The sequence below is a fragment of the Lethenteron reissneri genome, chromosome 24 (genome assembly GCF_015708825.2).
Source record: "Lethenteron reissneri isolate LAM-NWPU_2019-01 chromosome 24, ASM1570882v1, whole genome shotgun sequence".
NCBI lineage: Eukaryota > Metazoa > Chordata > Hyperoartia > Petromyzontiformes > Petromyzontidae > Lethenteron > Lethenteron reissneri.
Window position 1 is genome coordinate 20,402,546 of NC_083802.1, and position 9,957 is coordinate 20,412,502.

Genomic DNA, 9,957 nt, shown 5'->3' on the forward strand with positions numbered 1-9,957 from the left:
ACCAGCACACATGGTGTCACACACTTGGTGTGTCACACACAATGTCGTTTGTCTGCAGAACAGGCGTCACCCGTCCCGATGAATGTGTCACTGGGTGTGTCACTTTGTATCCCTGTGTTGTTATTGCGTACAGTGCTATGATGCTAGTGTGTGTATTACTGTTTAGTATTGTGTTTATAATTGTGTATATTACTGTTTACTGTATATTACTGTGTTTATAATTGTGTATATTACTGTGTGTATCATTGTGTATATTACTGTGTGTATCATTGTGTATATTACTGTGTGTATCATTGTGTATATTACTGTGTGTATCATTGTGTATATTACTGTGTTTATTACTGTGTATATTACTGTGTGTATCATTGTGTATATTACTGTGTGTATTACTGTGTATTACTGTGTGTATCATTGTGTATATTACTGTTTGTATCATTGTGTATATTACTGTGTGTATCATTGTGTATATTACTGTGTGTATCATTGTGTATATTACTGTGTGTATTACTGTGTATTGCTGTGTGTATCATTGTGTATATTACGGTGTGTATCATTGTGTATATTACTGTGTGTATTACTGTGTATTGCTGTGTGTATCATTGTGTATATTACTGTGTGTATCATTGTGTATATTACTGTGTGTATCATATATATTACTGTGTGTATCATTGTGTGTGTTACTGTGTGTATCATTGTGTGTATTACTGTGTGTATCATTGTGTATATTACTGTGTGTATCATTGTGTGTGTTACTGTGTGTATCATTGTGTATATTACTGTGTGTATCATTGTGTATATTACTGTGTGTATCATTGTGTGTATTACTGTGTGTATCATTGTGTATATTACTGTGTGTATCATTGTGTATATTACTGTGTGTATCATTGTGTATATTACTGTGTGTATCATTGTGTGTATTACTGTGTGTATCATTGTGTATATTACTGTGTGTATCATTGTGTATATTACTGTGTGTATCATTGTGTATATTACTGTGTGTATCATTGTGTGTATTACTGTGTGCATCATTGTGTGTGTTACTGTGTGTATCATTGTGTATATTACTGTGTGTATCATTGTGTATATTACTGTGTATATTACTGTGTGTATCATTGTGTGTGTTACTGTGTATATCATTGTGTGTATTACTGTGTGTATCATTGTGTATATTACTGTGTGTATCATTGTGTATATTACTGTGTATATTACAGTGTGTATTACTGTGTGTATCATTGTGTATATTACGTGTGTATCATTGTGTATTTTACTGTGTGTATCATTGTGTGTATTACTGTGTGTATCATTACGTATATTACTGTGTGTATCATTGTGTATATTACTGTGTATATTACAGTGTGTATTACTGTGTTTATTTTTGTGTGTATTACTGTGTGTATCATTGTGTATATTACTGTGTGTATCATTGTGTATATTACTGTGTGTATTACTGTGTATTACTGTGTGTATCATTGTGTATATTACTGTGTGTCATTGTGTATATTACTGTGTGTATCATTGTGTATATTACTGTGTGTATCATTGTGTATATTACTGTGTGTATCATTGTGTATATTACTGTGTATATTACTGTGTATATTACTGTGTGTATCATTGTGTATATTACTGTGTGTATCATTGTGTATATTATTGTGTGTATCATTGTGTATATTACTGTGTGTATCATTGTGTATATTACTGTGTGTATCATTGTGTATATTACTGTGTGTATCATTGTGTATATTACTGTGTGTATCATTGTGTATATTACTGTGTGTATCATTGTGTATATTACTGTGTGTATCATTGTGTATATTACTGTGTGTATCGTTGTGTGTGTTACTGTGTGTATCATTGTGTATATTACTGTGTGTATCATTGTGTATATTACTGTGTGTATCATTGTGTATATTACTGTGTGTATCATTGTGTATATTACTATGTATATTACTGTGTGTATTACTGTGTGTATCATTGTGTATATTACTGTGTGTGTTACTGTGTGTATTACTGTGTATTACTGTGTGTATCATTGTGTGTATTACTGTGTGTATTATTGTGTATTACTGTGTGTATTATTGTGTATTACTGTGTGTATCATTGTGTGTGTTACTGTGTGTATTACTGTGTATTACTGTGTGTATCATTGTGTGTGTTACTGTGTGTATTACTGTGTATTACTGTGTGTATCATTGTGTGTTACTGTGTGTATCATTGTGTATATTACTGTGTATATCATTGTGTGTATTACTGTGTGTATCATTGTGTATATTACTGTGTGTATCATTGTGTATATTACTGTGTATATTACAGTGTGTATTACTGTGTGTATCATTGTGTATATTACTGTGTGTATCATTGTGTGTATTACTGTGTGTATCATTGTGTATATTACTGTGTGTATCATTGTGTATATTACTGTGTGTATCATTGTGTATATTACTGTGTGTATCATTGTGTATATTACTGTGTGTATCATTGTGTATATTACTGTATGTATCATTGTGTATATTACTGTGTGTATCATTGTGTATATTACTGTGTATATTTCTGTGTATATTACTGTGTGTATCATTGTGTATATTACTGTGTGTATCATTGTGTATATTACTGTGTGTATCATTGTGTATATTACTGTGTGTATCATTGTGTATATTACTGTGTGTATCATTGTGTATATTCCTGTGTGTATCATTGTGTATATTACTGTGTGTATCATTGTGTATATTACTGTGTGTATCATTGTGTATATTACTGTGTGTATCATTGTGTATATTACTGTGTGTATCATTGTGTATATTACTGTGTGTATCGTTGTGTGTGTTACTGTGTGTATCATTGTGTATATTACTGTGTGTATCATTGTGTATATTACTGTGTGTATCATTGTGTATATTACTGTGTGTATCATTGTGTATATTCCTGTGTGTATCATTGTGTATATTACTGTGTGTATCATTGTGTATATTACTGTGTGTATCATTGTGTATATTACTGTGTGTATCATTGTGTATATTACTGTGTGTATCGTTGTGTGTGTTACTGTGTGTATCATTGTGTATATTACTGTGTATATTACTGCGTGTATTACTGTGTGTATCATTGTGTGTGTTACTGTGTGTATTACTGTGTATTACTGTGTGTATCATTGTGTGTATTACTGTGTGTATTATTGTGTATTACTGTGTGTATTATTGTGTATTACTGTGTGTATCATTGTGTGTGTTACTGTGTGTATTACTGTGTATTACTGTGTATATTACTGTGTGTATTACTGTGTGTATCATTGTGTGTGTTACTGTGTGTATTACTGTGTATTACTGTGTGTATCATTGTGTATATTACTGTGTGTATCATTGTGTATATTACTGTGTGTATCATTGTGTGTGTTACTGTGTGTATTACTGTGTATTACTGTGTGTATCATTGTGTATATTACTGTGTGTATCATTGTGTATATTACTGTGTGTATCATTGTGTATATTACTGTGTATATTACTGTGTGTATCATTGTGTATATTACTGTGTATATTACTGTGTATTACTGTGTTTATTATTGTGTATATTACTGTGTGTATCATTGTGTATATTACTGTGTATATTACTGTGTGTATTACTGTGTGTATCATTGTGTATATTACTGTGTGTATCATTGTGTATATTACTGTGTGTATCATTGTGTATATTAATGTGTTTATTATTGTGTGTATATTTCTGTGTTTCTCATTGCTTTTGTCATCATATGAGTGATCATTATCAGCGTTTACATGTGTACATTGTGTGTACGTGTGTTTGTGTATATATTTGCGTGCAAGCCTACGGTTGTGGTACTCACAGTTTATGTATATTTATGTACACGTGTGTCGTGCTCAAGAGTGTGTGTGTGTGGTTGTTTACGTGGCGAGCGGCAGTGTCGTGGTGAGCGCGCTGCGCCTCGAATCCGGCGACCCGAGTTTGACGACGATCTGAGCCACTCTCGAGGTCGCCCTTAGAAGATCAACAGCGGGGAGACAAAGGCGGTCGGGCGTGAGTCTGGCCACCCACCCCCTCGTGCGCCGTGCCGGCCTTCATAGGTGCTCGCTAACAGTCTGTTGAGGCTGCCTGGGGATCTTTGTCTTTGTGGTTGCCAAATTATGATTCCTCATCTGTTGTTATTTGTGCGTGTTATGTCATCGTGTGCAATAGTGAATTATGTCTGTGAGTTGTGTTTCTTTACATTAGCACGGTTGTGTGGCTCATCTCGTTGTATGTGCATGATCCGTGTTCATGGTGTGTTGTGTGTCTGCTGTTTGTGCATTCACTCGCCTCGTCTGGTCTCGGCGTTGCCGTTGTGTGCGTTTCTTGGTGCGTCGTGTGCTCGCGCATGTTTCTGTGCATATCGCCGTGCTCGTCAAGCAGATTGTCGTTGATGTCTATTAAGTAACACACCTTTTATTAAGTAACATATCTTTGTGTAAATGTCGTGGGTTTACAGGGGCAGTGGAGGAGGGTCCGATTCTTCCCAGGATCCGGGGTCGTTATCCTCCCGTCGCTTATCCTCACCCTCATCTCTCCAATCATCATCCTCATCCAATAAAGCCAATCGTCATCATATAACTAATTATAACGATTCAATAAATAAGCATTATAATACATTCAATTATAATAATGTAGTAAATAAGCATCATAATACAATTAATTATGATGTAATAAATAATCGATCATCATGATCAAATAATCAATTATGATATAATAAATAATCATCATACAATTAATTATTATGATGCACTAAATAATAATCATACAATCAATGATAATGATGCAATAATCATCATCATGCAATTAATGATAATGATGCAATAATCATCATACAATCAATGATAATGATGCAATAATCATCATCATCATGATCATACAATCAATGATAATGATGCGATAATAATCAGTTATAATGATGCAATAATCATCACCATATAATCAACTATAATTATGCAATAATCATCATCATACAATCAATGATAATGATGCAGTAATCATCATCATCATACAATCAATGATAATGATGCAATAATAATCAATGATAATGATGCAATAATCATCATCATATTCAGCATCACCCTCCGCGTCCACCACGGGGGAGCCGCGCGAGTTCAAGCACGCGGGTGGGGTCTGGGGGAGTTGTTGAGTGGGAGGTGGTGGTGGTGGTCTTGGGTGGTGGTGGTGGGGGTTTTGGGTGGGAGGTGGTGGGGGGGGTCTTGGATGGGAGGTGGTGGTGGGGGTCTTGGGTGGGAGGTGGTGGGGGGGTGTGGGGGCGTCCGTCTCCCTCGCCCCCGACAGATGGTCCCGCCCCGTGTTTCATGTTCATTGTTTTTATTGTTTTTACTGCCGCGATTTTATCTCCTCCTCCCCTCCTCCTCCCCTTCTCCGCCCCTCACGCTCCCTGGAAGCGACAGCAGATGATACTGCTCATGATGATGATAATGATGAACACACGTATGCGCATTACACCCGTAAACATTACATAAACACCTTACACACACACACCTTGCACAAGACAATATATATGTAAAGGCCGTCACGGCATGCGAGGGGCTGGCTGGGTGGCCAGCACCACGCCCGGCTGCCGTCGCCTCCCAGTGCTGATGGTGTTTACATTCACCGCACCAGATCCTCGTTGTGAGACTGAGTCGATCTCCGAGGGAAAGCCCAGCACCGGCTCAGATGTTCACTGCCACTGGCTTTACTGATCGTGAGCAGGAATCGAACTCGGCTCGCCTCGTTCGGAGCGCAGCGCCCACCACCACGTGACACAGGTGCCCCTCACCACGTGACACAGGTGCCCCCTCCACCACGTGACACAGATGCCCCTCACCACATGACACAGGTGCCCCTCACCACATGACACAGGTGCCCCTCACCACGTGACACAGGTGCCCCTCACCACGTGACACAGGTGCCCCCTCCACCACGTGACACAGGTGCCCCTCACCACATGACACAGGTGCCCCTCACCACGTGACACAGGTGCCCCTCACCACGTGACACAGGTGCCCCCCACCACGTGACACAGGTGCCCCCCCACCACGTGACACAGGTGCCCCTCCACCACGTGACACAGGTGCCCCTCCACCACGTGACACAGGTGCCCCTCACCACGTGACACAGGTGCCCCTCACCACGTGACACAGGTGCCCCCTCCACCACGTGACACAGGTGCCCCTCACCACATGACACAGGTGCCCCTCACCACGTGACACAGGTGCCCCTCACCACGTGACACAGGTGCCCCCCACCACGTGACACAGGTGCCCCCCCACCACGTGACACAGGTGCCCCTCCACCACGTGACACAGGTGCCCCTCCACCACGTGACACAGGTGCCCCTCCACCACGTGACACAGGTGCCCCTCACCACGTGACACAGGTGCCCCTCACCACGTGACACAGGTGCCCCTCCACCACGTGACACAGGTGCCCCTCACCACGTGACACAGGTGCCCCTCCACCACGTGACACAGGTGCCCCTCCACCACGTGACACAGGTGCCCCTCACCACGTGACACAGGTGCCCCTCACCACGTGACACACGCTCCTGACAAATACACAGAACACTCGACACACACGAGGGGTTTTAAAACAGTATACGCGTATTGTTTAAATTACGGATAACACAATGAAAAATAGGGTTACCGGTTTGCCGCACGTATATACATGCATATTTTTCTTATTTTTCTATCTACGTGGCTTTACCGAAAGACCCAAAGAATACGTACAGAGCAATAAACATCATCTTAACCGAGAGACGAAGGGGCTGCCACAGTGGAGTGTGTGAATGTCAGCTGCACGCATTGCAGAGGTCGTGGTTCGATTCGTTCTCCCGCCGGGCAGTCGAAGCCATGGGGAGAGTTCCTTAACCCGCACGCCTCTTCCACACCAAGCAGAATGATGGTGATGATGGTGGTGATGGCGCGGTGGGGTAAAGTGTGGGCACGTCCGCCTCTTCCACACCCAGCAGAATGATGATGGTGATGGTGGTGATGGTGGTGATGGTGGTGATGGTGGTGATGGTGATGATGGTGATGACGGCGGTGATGGTGCGGTGGAGTAAAGTGTGGGCACTCCGCCTCTTCACACCCAACAGAATGATGATGGTGATGGTGGTGATGGTGATGATGATGGCGGTGGTGATGGTGCGGTGGGGTAAAGTGTGGGCACGTCCGCCTCTTCCACACCCAGCAGAATGATGATGGTGATGGTGGTGATGGTGATGATGGTGATGATGGTGGTGATGGTGCGGTGGGGTAGAGTGTGGGCACTCCGCCTGCGACCCTCCGGGGCTCTCTCCAGGGGAGCCGCACGCGCCGTGCCGTGCGGTCGCCCGCCGCGCGTGACGCAATCGGCGACGCAATCATTCCGAGGCAATCCACAGCGAACGATTACCGGTTTCTCACTTTTTGAACTCGTAACACACCGCACACACACATCGCACACACACACACCGCACACACACACCGCACACACACACACACACCACACACACACACCGCACACACAGACACCGCACACGCACACACCGCACACCGCACACACCGCACACACCGCACACCGCACCACACACCGCACACACACACCGCACACACCACACACACACACCGCACACACACACACCGCACACACACACCGCACACACATCGCACACACACACACACACACCGCACACACACACCGCATACACACACCGCACACACACAAAGCACACACACCACACACACACCCGCACACACACCGCACACACACACCGCACACACACCGCACACACCGCACACACACATCGCACACGCACATCGCACACACACACCGCACACACACACCGCACACACACAAAGCACACACACACCGCACACACACCGCACACACACACCGCACACACACACCGCACACACACATTATACAGAATCAGAATATTTATACGAGATGAATATCTTGCAATGTGCTCGTCTACGAGCACCCATTCACTCAACCCAGGAAACAGCAAGCACTCTCTGGTTCTCAGGATCAAGACACACGACCCAATTACCACGGCGATACGAGGTCAGGAGGTGATGAAGTCAGGGTCAGAATGACAAAATCCGTTGGTCGTGTGAGTGTGTACGGCATGCAGGGAACAAAGTACACCGACAATAACAATCCGAGCGTGGAGGTCGCGGCGGCGTCGTCCTCAATGCAAATCGCATCTCTCGCGAGCGCCAAGGAGGAACTGCAGGCGAGCGGAAAGGCCGACGACGCTACTAACAATTGCCCAAGATCTGCGGTCCCCTCTATGTATTAAGATGCTTTCAGAAAATTAACCATGAATGTTAATATGTGTGCCTAATGAAACCAGAGCTGCTGATTATAGTGATATGATTGTGGTGATGATGTAATGATGGTTACGTGATGAAAGTGAGGATGGTGATATGACATTGGTGATAATGGTGGCGTAACGATGGCGATGATGGTGATGCTGTGATTGTAATAAAGTTGATGTGGTTATGGTGATATGATGGTGATGAAAGTCGTGATGGTGGTGACGTGATGATGGGATGAGGACGATAGCGGTGATGCTCGCGGTGATGGTGTTGAGGCTTCTTCTCGGTCTGACATCGCCACCTGGCGGATAAATGGAGGCGTTGTTCTGGCCCCGGCCCGGTACCGAAGGAAGTTAAGGTGACGGTCAAGGGCAGAGTCGGGTGTCCATTAGGCGCCCACTCATTGGAGGCGACCAATCAGCGATGGGATCGCCAATGCGAGCGCTATCCAGGCACGAACCGCTTGGCTTCTGAGTGGATCGGACGCACCCTGGGGTCGAAGGCACCACGTGATCCTCATGGCGGTACCCCGGGGTACCAAATAACACAAACTGGCCGAGGCAATTAAATATTTTATTTCTGGGACACTTTTTTTCCCAGGGGTGTACTTCACTCCGCGACTGGGGTACCAATCAATCCGACATCGGTGCCACACTCCGCGATGTTGAAACGCAGCGAGGACGATTGCGCCGAAACCCTGAACGCTCGCGGTACACACCGTAGTGGTGGTGCATCATCGTGAGTACAGCTTGTCGAGATGAGTCGATTGCCGCATCGCCGACCATCAACAGACTAACAGTGACTGCATCACGGACATTGTGCGAGAGCCGGGGTACTCTGGTACCGCCATCAGATTCATTTTACGGGCTCAATTAATCTCCCCGCAAAGCCTCACTCATTCTCAAGACTCCCTCTCAAGAGGGTCCTGCTACATTCGGATAGTTGGCCCAATTATTAGTCATGAAAGTTTAACTTCGTGTGGGAAGAAAGTATAAAGTTGACCTTGTTTAACCTGCCAACTATTTTGGCAAATCTCCCGATGATGCTGGATGCAATTACCAGCGAAACGTCGTACTCAAATAGTAAATTTTGTGGATTTACTCTCCAACACACCGTTAGGCGGAAGTAGTCACTAATTGGCACGTTGTGTTTACGTGACAAACCTTACTGGTTGTGTCGGGTGGTGGAGGGTTACGACACATACTTACGCAATCTTACCCCAAAAACTGTATTAACAGCTGTAATAACTCAAGACAATAGCATCGAGGAATCTAGTTTATAGAGGGACTGGGTTCACCAAACGCAGTAGCATAACAATTGCGCACGACAGGGAATCAAATATAAATCTAAGAAGAGTCAGAAACATTCCCATCACATGAGGACGCAGAGAACCCGAAGGAAGCTCACGGAATCAGGGAGGAAGCGCTCCAATGTCCACACAAATGGGTTCGTGGGCCCATTTGCTGTACATTTTGCTCACCTCCCAATTTGCGAGCGACTCTCTAATCGGCAGGTCGCGAGTTTAAGTCCTTGGGGTGCCGCGGTGGCGAGAAGCCGCTGTTTCCGTCGCCTGCTATGCAGGACCTCGTGGGTTCGATTCCAGACCCTGGCGATGCCTGCTGTACATGTGGAG